Below are 15,658 nucleotides of genomic sequence, written 5' to 3'. Positions count from 1 at the left end.
GGATTCTTTTCCATGGCCTGGTAGGCCACTCCCATGGATGCAAACGTTGTAATGGAGGTACACTTCTCAATGCGACACAGAATTAGCCTAGGGCTGCGTTCTCCTCCACTTGGGCATCCAACTCGGGCGACCAGAAGTAGCTTTTCGCCAAGTCCTTCATTCTAACTACACTGGAATGACCCTCGTGTAGCAGTTCCATAATTCTACTTTGTAGACAATGCGGAATGACTCCTCTAATACCGGACAGCAATACTCCATTTTGTACTGTCAACCCAAAATACCTGGTAAGATAGGGTTTAAGGTCTGGATTCTTTCTATGCTCTTGTGTTGGAGTGGCTTTTTGAATCATGCCCAATACCTGTCCTATCACTGGATGTGTTCGGGTAAATGTTCGCACCTGAGAAGATATTACTGGAACATTTTCCACATGAGACAAACAGAATATGTCGTTGAAGTGTTGATCAGTTCATGGTTATCGTTTTGGTCTTGTTAGTGTTGCAGCGGCAGCCTAGACAAAGCATCCACTTTCGCAGTTCAAATCATAGAATCACTACAGTGCAGAAAGAGGCCATTCAGCCCATAGAGTCTGCAGCGACCCTCTCAAAGAACACCCTACCTAGGCCCACGACCCACTCTATCCCTGTAACCTGATAACCCCATCTAACCTTTTGAACACTATGGAGCAGTTTAGCACGGTCAATCCGCCTAACCTTCTACAATATTTAATTGCATAATCATGTGCAGACACGATTAACCCCCAATATTTTCATCAACTAGCAGCGAGCAAAGGATCCCCTAATATGGCCAACAAGTGTTAAGGGACGATGGTCGGTCAATGGAGTGCATTGACGGCTAAATAAATAATGGTGGAACCTTCGAATACTAAAAATAATACTGAGAGCTTTTTCCTCAAATTGAGCATTGTTGGACTGAGCACTAGTCAATGTCTTGAAAGCAAATGCTTTTGGACGCACTTCAGCTGAAGGTATTATATGCGAGATAACTGCTCCAACCCCATAGGGTGATGCATCACAAGCAAGCTGCAGCTTCAGATTTGGGTTATAATGGACCAATAACTCCGATTCCTGTAATTTATTTTGACATCTTGGAAAGCATCCTCACAATCTTTCATCCAGAGCCAAGATTGTTTGTTCCAAAGCAATCTGTGTAAAGGCTTCATCCTGGTTTCTGAGTGTAGTACGAACTTTCCAAAGTAATTTAACAATCCAAGAAACAACCTTAGCAGTTTCTGTAGCCGTGGAGCATCCAGTATCTCTGACATCTTAGGTGCTTTGTGATGACCATCTTGGTCGATTCTGTGTCCAAGATAGTGAATAGGAGATTTAAAACATTCTTGACCCTGAGATTGTGTTGTTACAGCCATGTAAGAGTAGCATTTAGGTTCTGCTGGTGTCTGATTGGCTTGAAGGAATAATTGGAACCTTTCCTCAGACGAGTTCTGTGTCTCCCCACCCTCATCAAATGCACCCATGGTGCCTTTTCTCCACACCGTTATTGGATTGCAGCATCCTGATCTGTGCTACGCAGCCTTCAATCTGTCTTCCGTGCCGTTTCTTTTCTCTCTGTTTAAAGCAGATAAAAACTCAGCAAACAAGCAGACTGGATGTTTCTATGCCCAGCTTCCCCTTCCCGGGCAGTAGGTTGCAGAGTCGCAGTCCCGTAGATTTGTGATCCCGCGGCTCATTTCAGTGCCTCATGTGCAGTCTCCACAGCTCTACCCACTGCAACGGTAAGTGCATTGAAAATTTCAATCCTACTTTTGAAGTAAACCCCCACTGACACACAGTTGTCTGATGTTTTTTTTCGAAAGAATCCAGTTTAGAGGTATTTAAACAAGCCTAATGGCTCACTTACATATGTTAATCTAGATCTCGCCCAGTCAGGGTGTGATCTCGTTAGATCATGCGAGGCCTTCCGAGTGTCACAAATCTCACGAGAGGCAGCTCACCAGATTTAATGGGCTTGTCATGTCACCGAGTTGAGTGCGACAAGGCCATTAGATTGCGCCCAAGGAGCTGTGTTTGCAATGCAGTTAAAATGGACAGATAGCAGAAGACCGGGGATTGAGAATTGGAATATTCCTCGGATATGCCTTAGCTTTGGTCGAGCTGACTAGAATGTTAAGCAAGTCCTATTGAAGGGTTTGAATAAAGAAGTCCTGAGGGAATCTGTGGTCGTGAATAGAGATAATGAGGTTTTGCAGGAGTGTGCAGACTGTTTGGGGGGTAATGATTGTCTCCGGCACACTTGGATAGAGCGGAGCTACTGTTACAGGTGACCTGAGGACCAATCCCACTGAGTGAGAAAATTAAGAGAGCCGCCATTCCAGAGACTGATTTGGAAGGTCTGTGAGATTGAACGTGGTGCTACATTTGTGTGGGGAGCAATAGGAATATTCATGAGACGGGCTTTGTTTTATCTGCTATTTTATTTGTGATTTATGGTTCGTGCCTACTGTAATTGCTTGTTAATTCATGATTAATTTACTGGACTCTGATTTGCGTTCAAATAAAAGTGAGAAAAAGTGGAAATTTTGTTCGCATTTTCTTCATTTGGGGTCATTCAGGAAATTTGGTCATTTTGTTTTGTGGGTTCCCCATACGATCATATCAAAACATACCAGTTTTAGAGTATCAGCTGCACGAGGAATGGTGTCACTGGGTCCAACGCCTGGGCTAAATCATCCAATTATTTCTTAATTTCTGCATCATGACCCCTGCTGAAATTTAATGCCGGAATCTGGTGGGATGGGGACCCGAGTCTAAATCCTCCAATGCTGCAATTGCTGCTAATTCTGCCAATAAGGCAAATGATGAGGGACAAGCAACATAATCTAAATGTTAACCACCCATGGAGTGCATTCAACGACTGTAAGAATTCTGACCAAAGGATCTCTGGTCATTGAAACGCCCACCGAGTTTTGTTTCAGGTGTTATGCACACGCAGAAAGTTGTGCTCTCTAACAGCAGCAAAAAGCTCAGCATGAGCAGGTTACAGAACAACCAGGGGTCCAGATTCTGAGCATGGTTGGACCTGGAACCGCTGCATAGGTATCCACAAGAGTCTTTGGATGCCTTGGGCGATGCCAGCAAGGTGACATCGGGGACTTGCGATCGAGATTAGTCCACAGCATGTACTGACCAGCCAATTGTTTAGATGATTCCTGTGATTGCTATGGCCACAGATGGCTGCTTTAGAAGAAAGTAGGAACAAAGCTGCCATCTTAAAGTAGTTCCAGCAAAAGCAGATGAATATGGAATTGATGGGATGTATAGCATTAAACACGTGAGTATTGGTGCATGTAGAGGAAGACAATATAATGATGAAATCAATGAAGGTCAGAGAGCCTTTTCATTCCAACATCGCATGAAAGTCACATGATCACTTTCAGGATAGTTAGATCAAGATTTAATCCCTGTACCATGTTAAGTACTGCAGTTACCCTGCTGTTGTTCCACTCTAAAAGGTTCAGATTTCACATGAATGGAACAGCAAAAGCTGGAACTAATGCTGGGTATTTGATGTGAAATTACCGGATGAGGTGTACGATTGACTCTGTTGCGGCTGCAATATTGACGAGATATCATTTTTCAATGCACAGAGGCGGAATGACTTGATTTTGCACAGCCATTGGCTCTGGCAAAAGGAAACCCAATTTACAAAAACAACTTCCATTTATAAAGCACCCTCGTAGCGGAACATCCCGAGACTGTTTGCATGTCACTATCAAATATAATTTGTCACTAGGCTGCACAATGAGATATCAGGATACGTGACCAAAAGCTTGGCCAACGAGATAAGTTTTAAGGAAGTGACTTTGTAGGGATAAGGGAGGATAGAAGGAGAGAATTCCGGAGTTTTGGGTTTATGAAGTTGAAAGCGATGCCACCCACAATGGGTTGATCAAAGTCAGGGATGTACAGGGAAAGCCAGAATTGGACGAGCGCACAGACCTTGGAGCATTGTAGGGCTGGTAAAGGTCGAATTTGAAAACAAACAATTACTCCTCTGCCTACTCTTGCTCAGCGGCAAGTGTAGTGATCTCTGTATATGCAAATGATTTTACATTAATCTATTCTCCTAGTAAAGATAATAATAATAATGGCTTATTATCACAAGTAGGCTTCAATGGAATTACTGTGAAAAGCCTCTAGTCGCCACATTCTGGCGCCTGTTCGGGGAGGCCGGTACGGGAATTGAACCCGTGCTGCAGGCATTGTTCTGCATTACAAGCCAGCTGTTTAGCCCACTGTGCTAAACCAGCCCCTGCTCTCTCAATAGCAGACACTCTATCAAGATCCATAAATACTGATAATCAACCGTTTTAATCCATCAAATGACGCAGAAGCTCAACTGCATTTATGTAAAGAAAACCTTCCTGCATCAGGTGAAAAGTTGAAGCAGATATGTGATTAAACACAAAAAAAATGTAACTTTGCTTAGAGTTATAAATCATCAAAGCATACAAGCAGAACTTACTGTGGTAGATGGCTTACTATTCAGAAATGACAGGATTATCATTCAACTAAATCTCAGGTCAGAAACGCTCAGCAAAATTCATGAAGGACGTCTTGGAATCGAGAAGTGCAGAAGAAAAGCTAGACATGCTGTGTATTGGCCTGGAATAAACAAAGATGTTGTGTATGTACTCTGGGATAACACAGGCTGCAACTCGACCAAAGGATACTCCAGACTTTGAAGTAAGTTCAATGTGATTTATTGAACCATTTCTCTATGTGTTCGACTTTCCTGCTAATCTTGCTATAGTAACTCAGTCTAACTAACCAGTCTGCTCTAAGCCACGTGGTGGATGTGATTCTTCTGATCTGTCCCTGTCCTACTCTCTAAGTGTCATCTGTGGAAAGAGACAGAGCATGTGTGCCCTATCCTTATATATGGGTTGTGTAATGCCCTCTTGTGGTTGTGTAACCTCTGGGTGTCTTGACTGCCCATTGGTCGTGTCCTATTCTATGTGTTCATTAGCTGTATGTCTGCATGTCATGATGTCTCTGGTGCTCCCCCTAGTGTTCACTTAGTCGTAGTTTATTTACATTAACCCCTTGTGCATTTACAGTGATGCATATCACCACAAAAGACATCACAGAGATGATCATGTTTTGTTCAACGTGTCAACGGCATCAACCGGCATAATGCAAAGAAACACTACAACAGCATGGTATAGCTACGTCACCATGGATGAAAGTAGGCATTGACTTGTTCCATGCAAGAGGAAAAGACTATGTTCTTATCACCGATCATTATTCCAACTTTCGGGAAGTGATGAGACTGCCAGATCTCACCTCTACAGCAGTGATCAAAGTGTGCAAGGAAACCTTTGCGAGACATGGCATTCCGCAACAATGGTCCATGCTTTGCAATCTGGGAGTGGACGGAATTCGCAAGAACATATAATTTCAACCACATTACCTCAAGTCTGCATTTTCCTCAACCACGGAAAAGTGGAGAAAGGTGTACACATTGTGCAGCAATTGTTAGGCAAAGCAAGTGATTCACAATCGGATTTTTAGTCATATTCATAGAACATACAGTGCAGAAGGAGGCCATCTGGCCCATCGACCCACTTAACCCTCACTTCCAGCCTATCCCCGTAACCCAATTAGCCCTCCGAACCTTTTTGGTCACTAAGGACAATTTATCATGGCCAATCCACCTAACCTGCACGTCTTTGGACTGTGAGAGGAAACCGGAGCACCCGGAGGAAACCCATGCGGACACGGGGAGAATGTGCAGACTCCGCACGGACAGTGATACAGCAGGTGCCTGGGACCCTGGCGCTGTGAAGCCACAGTGCTAATCACTTGTGCTACTGTGCTGTCTTGGCTTACTTGGCTTTACTATCATACAGAGCCTCTCCATTGAATTCAGGTTTATCTCTAGCTCAAATGTTGTACAATCGTGAAATCAGAACACACTACCAAAGATTCAAGTTGGTGATCCAGATCAACTGGGTGTGCTGAAAAGCATTCAATAGCAACGTGAAAAATAACAACGTTATTATGACATGCAAGTAAAACCACTGAAACCTCTAACAGCAGGCTGACATTGTTAGAATCAAACATCCTGATGAAGGATGGTCTCAAACTGCTGTGGTCATTAGACAAATAGCACCACGCTCCACATAATCAAAACTGCTGACGGTGGATTGATTAGAAGGAATAGGCGTGGCCTCTTGAAAGAGCAAATTCGTCAAACTGACTTTCCAACTTTGAATTTACATCAATCTTTAAGTCAGCATGTGAATGTCAAACAACATGTTGAAAGTGAACAGCAGAATGTTAAAGTATCCAATTCTCCAAGCAAATCGAGAAGATCATATAGACGACAAAGAAAACCGAATCGTTATGAACATTTGACTGATTGATTCATAACTGATGTACAATGCAAGGCAGAACACTTCATTTCTTATGTCGAATTTTCTTTATCATATGTAGAAAAATGGAATCCAAAAAAGGGGGATGTAGTGATCTCTGCAGATGTAAATACATGATTAGTTAATGTGCAGTCAGTACAATCAGATGATCACTAGATGGCAACACTAACAGGGAATATGGATGTGTGACCAGCTCAGAGTGTAGTGTATTGTATTCATTGTTATTGTAATTCAATCTTAGTTAATGACTACTAGTCAAAGTATTCAAGTAAAGAACTTTAAAGTATATTATTTTGCTGCTCAATTAATAATTTGTCAACTGAAAACTTCGACTGATTATCATCAAGTTAAGTAGAACCCGGCAAGACAAATTAGTATATATATTACACCCCTGTAATACAACAGCAAGTATGCTACAGCTTAACGGTCTCAACCAATGAGTGTCTTGGCAGTGTAAGGAGACGAGCGTTCTCAGGTGAGCCCATCCAAAGATCTGCAGACACGGTCACAGGGTATTTTGCAGAAGGTGAGGAATCTGAGCAGTGATCATCTCATTTCTCAAGCGACACGGTTGGACGCCAAAAGTGTAAACCCTGGCAGGTTTACCGAGCGGGCCAGCTCATAGTGGGGTTTCGACTGTCTGCTAACTCTAGCTATCTAGACCAGATTAGCTCTGAGCCACATGTAGAAGGTGCTAACTGATATGTACACCCTGACTGTCACTACAGTTTTCACCAGTGGGAAGAGGCGGAGTGCTGATACCTCGTGTGTTTTATATTAGGAAGCCCCCCTCTAGTGTTCTGTCTGGTGATTGGTTGTGTTTTGTCCTGTGTGTTGATTGGCTAACCTGGGTGTCTGTCACTGCCTGTCTTTACCTCATAATGTGCATGGGTGTATATTAGACATCCTCCCTTTTTTAAAAATAATTTGTCGGTTGCTTAGAGCATATACGACATATAGACAGATAGGACTATTTACAGCGAATGGCGAGTGACTGCATATGTACATAGATGGTGTCTAGCGTGCAGATACAGAATAATATGTACAAAAGTAATGTCTATAAGTCCATCTGCGTCTGGCGTCGGATCCTTGTCGACCACGTGAGAGGTGGTGGGGGGGGACGACGGCACTTGGCCCCATGGAGCGAGGTGTCCGGAGAAGACATAACGACATCTGGAAAAGTGAGATTCGGTGGTGGGCAAGCAACTTTGCGTAGTGCTCTTCTGTTGTGCCTGACAATGGAGCCATCAGCCATACGAACTACAAACGATCTGGGAGCAGCCTGTCGAACAACAACAGCTGGAGCTGACCAGCCTCCATCAGGTAACTTGATGCAAACAGCATCTTCCGGAGAGAGCACAGGCAAATCAGTAGCATGAGCATCGTACATCAGCTTTTGCCGGTTTCTGAGTTGCTGCACCTTTTGCAGCACTGGGAGCTGATCCAGGTCTGATAAATGAATGGCCGGAACAGTCGTCTGCAGGTCTCTATTCATAAAGAGTTGTGCTGGAGACATACCGGTGGACAGAGGGGTTGCCCTGTTCGTCAGCAGCGCAAGGTTAAAGTCAGAAGCCGAGTCTGCAGAATCGACGTTGAGGATAGGTAAGCATGTGGCTGTGTTTGAAGAGGCCTAGTCACACGTAGTAATGATGCCATACGATATGGGGACTCCAGGCAGTCGTCCTCTGGATCCGTGGTGCTACCAGTGAGGAATTGGCCAGGAAGTGGGGAGGGGAGCTTTGCCTCGTGTAGAGATCGGTGAAAAGGATGCTGGGTAACAAGAGGCCCAGGATTGGGGAATGCGAAGTGAGCCAATCAGGATATGTGGCCAGGTCATGAGGTGTATAGAATGACCTATGGGAAGCTTGTATGCGAATCTTGATGTGATTTGAACTATATGTGCAGTAATTCCTTTGAAAGTGAAAAAAGTGAAAATCGCTTATTGTCATGAGTAGGCTTCAAATGAAGTTACTGTGAAAAGCCCCTAGTCGCCACATTCCGGCGCCTGTTCGGGGAGGCTGTTACGGGAATCGAACCGTGCTGCTGGCCTGCTTGGTCTGCTTTGAGAGCCAGCGATTTAGCCCTGTGCTAAACAGCCCCTTTGTGCTCTCACTAGCTTTTGGGAGCCTTAAAAGACGGCTGTATGTTCTGAGATCCTACGAGTGAGCCAGTCTTGCAAGCTGGTTGAAATAAACAATAATTGATACCTGCAAATCCGTCTCAAATGTTATTGAACCCAGACTGGCAGCAAAAGAATCAGGGCTGCACACATCGAACACGTTTGCGTTGGAACTGAGATCTCCGGGCCACTACTGATGGTGCAGACCTGCACAAGGCTGCATAATGTCCAGGCTTCCCACAATTTAAACATCGCCTGCCTCGTGCAGGGCATTGCCGCTTTAAGTGGGCGGTGCTGCAGTTCGGGCACATCATGACTTTGACGTCGTAACGCTCCATGCGTCGTCGCACATGCGCAGTGCGGTCAGCCGCCGTTCGCAACTGCGCAGGATGGTCTTCGGCCGCTTCATTCTCCCATCCGTGGTGTGCATGCATGGGTCCCCGGGAAAAGCGCGCAAAATGGCAGCCTTCATCGATGCGAAGGCGCCGCATCTGGGCGATGGCCTGTACACTCTCTGCCTCGTGGGAGGCAAGTAGGTCCTGTTCTGCCAATTTAAGGCGGGAGTAGCGATTTTTCCCCTGTTCATGCACGTTATACGTCTCAATGGTGACTGGCAGGGTCATGTTTTTTATGTTTAGGAGTTGCTCCCGCAGGGCGTCGGACTGGACCCCAAACACGATCTGATCCCTGATGATGGAATCAGCGGTGTCACCATAGTTGCAGGACTGTGCTAATATACGGAGATGAATTAGAAAGGATTGGAAGGCGTTGCTGGAAGACATAGCGCTCAAAGCTCGCGTTCGCTTGAACTTCACAGTGACTGTCGAATTTGGCTAAAACTGTCTTGAACTTGGTCTTGTCCTCCTCGTTGGCAAAAGTGAGCGCATTGAAGATTTGGATGGTTTGGTCCCCCGCAGTGCGATTTTTCTGGCACTGGACGCGTCCTCGAGGCCCGAGGCCTCAATGTAGAGACTGAACTTCTGCTTGAAGACTGGCCATTTGGTACCAAGATTGCCGGACATCCGTAGCTGTGGAGGGGCCTGGATCTTCTTCATGCCGCTGGAAGGCACTTGCTGGTCGTTACTGAATCACTCAAGGTAAATTGCTTAGATGAAGTAGACTACTGGTATCATGTCGTGTTATTCACCCTGGGGTAACACGGACTGCAACAGGATGCAGTTGGACTGGAAAGCATACACCAAACTTAGACGTTGGTTCAATACGATTTATTGAACTTCTGGAACAATGCACACAGCTGGCTGTGGGTTGACACTCTTCTACTCTAAGTATACTAACTCTAGCTACCTAGACCAAACTAGCTCTAATTCACATGTAGAAGGTGCTAACTGATATATACACCCTGACTGTCGCTACAGTTGTCACCAGTGGAAAGAGACGGAGTGCTGATGCCTCATGTGTTTTATAGTAGGAAGCCCCCCTGTAGTGTTTGGTCTGGTGATTGGTTGTGTTCTGTCCTGTGTGTTGATTGGCTAACCTGGGAATGTGTCACTGCCTGTCTTTACCTCATGATATGCATGGGTGCATATTATGACACCTCCCACAGACGGAAGATGTGCAGGATAGGTGGACTGGCCATGCTAAATTGTTCTTAGTGTCCAAGAAGGTGAAGTGGGGTTACTGGGTTACGGGGATAGGGTGGAGGCGTGGGCTTGAGTAGGGCGTTCTTTCCAAGAGCCGTTGCAGACTCGATGGGCCGATTGGCCTCCTTCCACACTGTAAATTCTAAGAGTCTATGAGCTCCTCCAGCATTGTTGAGAGATGGAGATATCTTGGGTGGGATTTTGCGCAAATCATCGGGGCGGGAGAAAACGGTGCAAACCCTGGCGGGATCCACTCCTGCGTCGAGCCGCCACAAAGGTGCGGAATCCTCCGCACCTTCAGGGGCTAGGACGGCACTGGAGTGGTTTGCGCCGGGCCGGCCGGCGGGAAGGGGCTTGGCGCCATGCCAACCTTCGCTGAAGAGCCTTCCGCCTGCCAGCGCAAGTTGGCACATGCGCAGGAGCACCAGCGTCTGCTGGCGACAACCTGTGCATGCACAGAGGGGATTCATCTCTGCGTTGGCCATCACGGATTGGTACAAGGCTGACAAGGAGGAATAGTTCCCCTATGGCACAGGCCCGCTCGCGGATTGGTGGGCCCTGATCGCAGGCCAGGCCATCGTGGAGGCACCCCCCGGGGCCAGATCTCCCCGTGCACCCACCGAGGACCCTAGAGGCCGCCCATGGAGCTGGGTCCCGCCGGTAGGGACCAACCTTGATTTACACCGACGGGACCCTCGTTAAACGGGCCGGACTTCAGCCCATCGCAGCCTGGAGAATTCAGGCGGGCCCGGGGCCCATTGCATCGCGCCGGTCCCCGCCATTCTCCAAGGTGGGCGCCGCGATTCACGCCGGGGCAATTTTTGGGGGGCGGGAGAATTCGGAGGACGGCAGGGGTGGGATTCACGCCGACCCGCGCCGATTCTCCGACCCGGTGTGGGGTCGGAGAATCCCGCCCAAGTGTGCAGATTCCTTGAAATGGAGGATGCTTCAATACCTCAGCTGTGGGAAGGTCACTCGGCTCCCACATACTGCACAGTTTAGTCAATAGCCAGATGTCCACAAAACAGGCCAACGTCTTTGAGCTATGGAGCACCGGTCCCTGATATACACTGCAAGAGCAATCCTCTGTGCACAGTGCAGCTTGTGAAAGCTTAATGTCTGTCTACACACTCTGCTCTCGACCACAGACTGCCAAAGATAGTTCCGCTAACTTTTATTCTTTGAGAGTGGGGCAATTTGGGGAGAGAAATGCAAGTTCCTGTGCAATCATGGCGTTTGATACAAGTGCGCGTTTGGCATAAACCTTTGCAAGAAGGGGCAATGGTATCCATCCAGCCCCTGGTGTGGTACATGGTGCTCTAGATTGTTTGCATCCAGAAGCAGCAGGTTTTCCAGCAACCACCAACAATCAACAACCCTCCCCCCCTCCCAGCAGCAATTTGGCAATGGCTGAAGATATATATTCAGGCTTGGATATTCTTAGAAGCAAAGGTAGACAAAAGAAGGTGAACATAAAATGGCTCATCACATGGAGCACATTGTATCTAGACATACAGCGTCATCTCTTAACACAATGAAGCTACTGCACTCGCTCTATTGCTATCACTAAAAATGCTGCATGCAATGAATACTGAGTGCACAAATTGATGATTATGAACAGCAGGACTGCCAGGCTGTTGCATGCAAGCATGAGATAATAAGATCAATGAAATCTGACAGAACTACAGGCTTCCCAAATGGAAAATCCAGCAAAACGTGGAAATGAAGTATATGAGTAAAACTGGTCTCTTTACTTTAAAATGGAACTCAAGTATTACTAACGTGATTTTTATCGTGATTTGACAATTCTGAACTGGTACTGCCTTCTCGTTTGGAAAGTCATCAATTCTAACAAGGGGCCAGATTTCTTTTGCAGGCTGCAGGGCAATCTCAGCATTACAAAGAGTGGATAGAAAAGATCCACAGCAAAACGATTGGGCCAAATATTGTTGAAACAATAATGTTGAGTGAATGAGACATACCACTATTAATGCACAAATCAACCACCGAGTTCAGGGGATTATGAAAAACACTTTGAGAATCGTGAACCTCCAGTACATGCGGTGATCCACGCCACTTTAATGCTTGCTTCACACAAACAAAATGGCGCCTTTATCCATAGAATCCCGAAGGAAGCCATTCAGCCCATCGAATCTGCACCGACCTTCTGAAAGAGCACCCTACCTAGGTCCAATCGCCCGCCCACTCTCCCTCCCTATCTCTGAAACCTCATAACTCCACTTAACCTGCACATCTTTGGGCACTGAGGGCAATTTAGCATGTCCAATTCACTTAAGAAAGCATACGGAATGCTGCCTTCATTCGACGGGGCATCGAGTATAAAAACTGGCAAGTCATGCTACAGTTATAAAGAACCTTGATAAGGCCGCACGTGGAATATTACGCACAATTCTGGTCACCACACTACCAGAAGGATCTCGAGGCTTTGGAGAGGATGTAGAGGAGGTTTACCAGGATGTTGCCTGGTCTGTAGGGTATTAGCTATGCGGAGAGGCTGAATAGACGGACTGTTTTCATTAGAATAACGGAGGTTGAGGGGTGACCTGATAGAGGTCTACAAGATTATGAGGGGCATGGATAGAGTGGATGGGCAGACACTCTTTCCCAGGGTGGAGGGGTCAGTCACCAGAGGACACAGGGTTAGGTCCATGGGGTAAAGTTTAGAGGAGATGTGTGAGGCAGTTGTTTTTACACAGAGGGTGGTGAGTGCCTGGAACGCGTTGCCAGGGAAGATTGTGGAAGAAGATACATTAATGCTGTTCAAAAGGTATCTTGACAAACACATGGATAGGATGGGTATAGAGAGATACGGCACTCGGAAGTGCTGAGGGTTTTGGCCAAAGTTGGTATCGTGACCGGTACAGGCTTGAAGGGATGAAGGGCCTATTCCTGTGCTGTATTGTCCTTTGTTGTTTGTTCTGACCTGCATATCTTTGGACTGTAGGAGGAAACCAAAGCACCTGAAGGAAACCCATCCAGACACGGTGAGAACATACAAAGTCCACAACGTCACGCAAGGCCAGAAACCCAAGTCTCTGTGGCTGAGAGGCATAAGTTGCGAACTACTGTACCACAGTTAATAAGAACCACCTCCAGCACATCAATCAACCATTAAACTCGTGGCAAAAAGTTATTTCACAGAATTTACAGTGCAGAAGGAGGCCGTTCAGCCCATCGAGTCTGCACCGGCTCTTGGAAAGAGCACCCTACCCAAGCCCACGCCTCCACCCTATCCCCATAACCCAGTAACCCCACCCGACACTAAAGGCAATTTTGGACACTACGGGCAATTTAGCATTGCCAATCCACCTAACCTGCACATCTTTGGACTGTGGGAGGAAACCGGAGTACCCGGAGGAAACCCACGCACACATGGGGAGAATGTGCAGACTCTGCACAGACAGTGACCCAGCAGGGAATCGAACCTGGGACCCTGGAGCTGTGAAGCAATTGTGCTATCCACAATGCTACCGTGCTGTCCTTTAATGTCTAGTAATTAAGCAATAAGTCCCTTTTTAACAATGTGAAGATTCTTAATGAGTATCAATTAACCTCTCTGGTCAAGAAAACGAACAAATTAAACTTCAGACGAACATTCCTTCAGGTAGTAAATTATTGTTGTCAATGTTTGACAAAAAAATTGTTTCCTTACTTTTCCGCTCATTCTCATGTCTCTCTTTCTTAATCCACTATTTATTTCCTCAGTTAATTTCTCTTTCTATATTTGATTTTTCTACCCGTTCCAGCAAATTAGCGGACAAAATATTAATAAGCTAAGGTGTGCAGATATAAAGTGAGGAAATCTGCTCCACCGCATTCAGCGTAATGATTGTGGGACTTCATAGAACCATACAACATTGAAGGAGGGGCATAGACAGAGTGGATAGTCAGAGGCTTTCTCCCAGGATAGAGGGGTCAATTACTAGGGGGCATAGGTTTAAGGTGCGAGGGGCAAGGTTTAGAGTAGATGTACGAGGCAAGTTTTTTACACAGAGGGTAGTGGGTGCCTGGAACCCGCTGCTGGAGGAGGTGGTGGAAGCAGGGACGATAGTGACATTTAAGGGGCATCTTGACAAATACATGAATAGGATGGGAATAGAGGGACCTCGGAAGTGTAGAAGATTTTAGTTTCGAAGGGCAGCATGGTTGGTGCAGGCTTGGAGGGCAGTTTCTGTGCTGTACTTTTCGCTGTTCTTTGAGGCCATTTAACCATTGTGCCTGTGACAGCCATCCAGTTAGTATTGGTGTGTCCTCATCGCTCTGTATTTTCTTCCTTTCAAATATTTATCCAGCCCCTTTTTGAAAGTTACTACGGAATCTGCTTCCACCACCTTTGCAGGAAGGGTATTCAACAATTTGCCGTGTTTCAAAAAAAAAAATCCTCCCTCGTTCTTTTGCCAGACACCTTGGGATGGATTCAACACCCTGCGGCGCCACATTTCTGCTTCACCCCACTGTCATAATATACACCAGTATATCATGGTGCAGACACATACTGATGGACACACACTGGGACCAAACAACATGCACAAGCAGCGCAGCCAATCACCAGTTAGAATACACACACACTATAAAGGCAGAGGGCACCACGGTTCCCGCTCATTCTGGATGCTGCCTCTCAGTAGAACAAGAGCTCATCAGGTTTAGCACAGACTCACACCACGTGCTGAGAGATTCAACTGGTTCGGACAAGGCTTAGGTCTCTAGTTAAACTAGCATCGTTTAAACCCACAGTTCTCGTATGTCGATTAGTTCATAGTTAGTTAATAAAATAGAGTTGAACCTTCCTCAGTGTAGGTGGTATATATTAAAATCGCAAGTCTACATTATCATAGAATTTACAGTGCAGAAGGAGGCCATTCGGCCCATCGAGTCTGCACCGGCTCTTGGAAAGAGCACCCTACCCAAGGTCACCCTATCCCCATAACCCAGTAACCCCACCCAACACTAAGGGCAATTTTGGACACTAAGGGCAATTTATCATGGCCAATCCACCTAACCTGCACATCTTTGGACTGTGGGAGGAAACCGGAGCACCCGGAGGAAACCCACGCACACACGGGGAGGATGTGCACAGACAGTGACCCAAGCCGGAATGGAACCTGGGGCCCTGGAGCTGTGAAGCAATTGTGCTATCCACAATGCTACCGTGCTGCCTACACTTCATCCACCGGCAGGATGCTCCGTTGCACCGGCCAGTTAATGGTGTTTCCCATTGTGGGGCAGCCCCATGCCATTGGGAATCCCCCGGGCTGCCGGAAAAACGGAGCATCCCGCCGGCGGAGAATCCAGCCCCTTCAACCTGAAATCCTGTGTTTACCAACATTTCTGCCACTTGAAATATTTTCTCCTTATTTAGTCTTCCAAAACTTCTCCTAATGCTCCATGTGACTGAAGTGCCTCTGGCACAATCCCAGCAAATCCTATCTGTACCCTGTAGCCACCTGAGTTGGCCACTTACCCACACAAAATGGAGAAACACAAAGACAGCAGGGAAAAATGGAC

At 46.4% G+C, this 15,658-nt stretch overlaps 1 protein-coding gene and 1 long non-coding RNA gene across 16 annotated transcripts in view; one reads left to right on the top strand and one right to left on the bottom strand.

Moving 5' to 3' along the window:
* Positions 1 to 15,658, bottom strand: part of eys (eyes shut homolog) — a 3,376,609-nt gene that overhangs the window by 2,541,108 nt on the left and 819,843 nt on the right. The gene's annotated exons all lie outside the window — the stretch shown is intronic.
* Positions 1,208 to 5,673, top strand: LOC119967768. The gene is made up of 3 exons (XR_005461069.1): positions 1,208 to 1,750; positions 4,558 to 4,721; positions 5,096 to 5,673. It is a non-coding gene; the product is annotated as an uncharacterized LOC119967768 (long non-coding RNA).

This window comes from Scyliorhinus canicula, chromosome 6 (assembly GCF_902713615.1).
Source record: "Scyliorhinus canicula chromosome 6, sScyCan1.1, whole genome shotgun sequence".
Taxonomy (NCBI): domain Eukaryota; kingdom Metazoa; phylum Chordata; class Chondrichthyes; order Carcharhiniformes; family Scyliorhinidae; genus Scyliorhinus; species Scyliorhinus canicula.
This window is presented reverse-complemented; position numbering and strand designations above follow the sequence as displayed.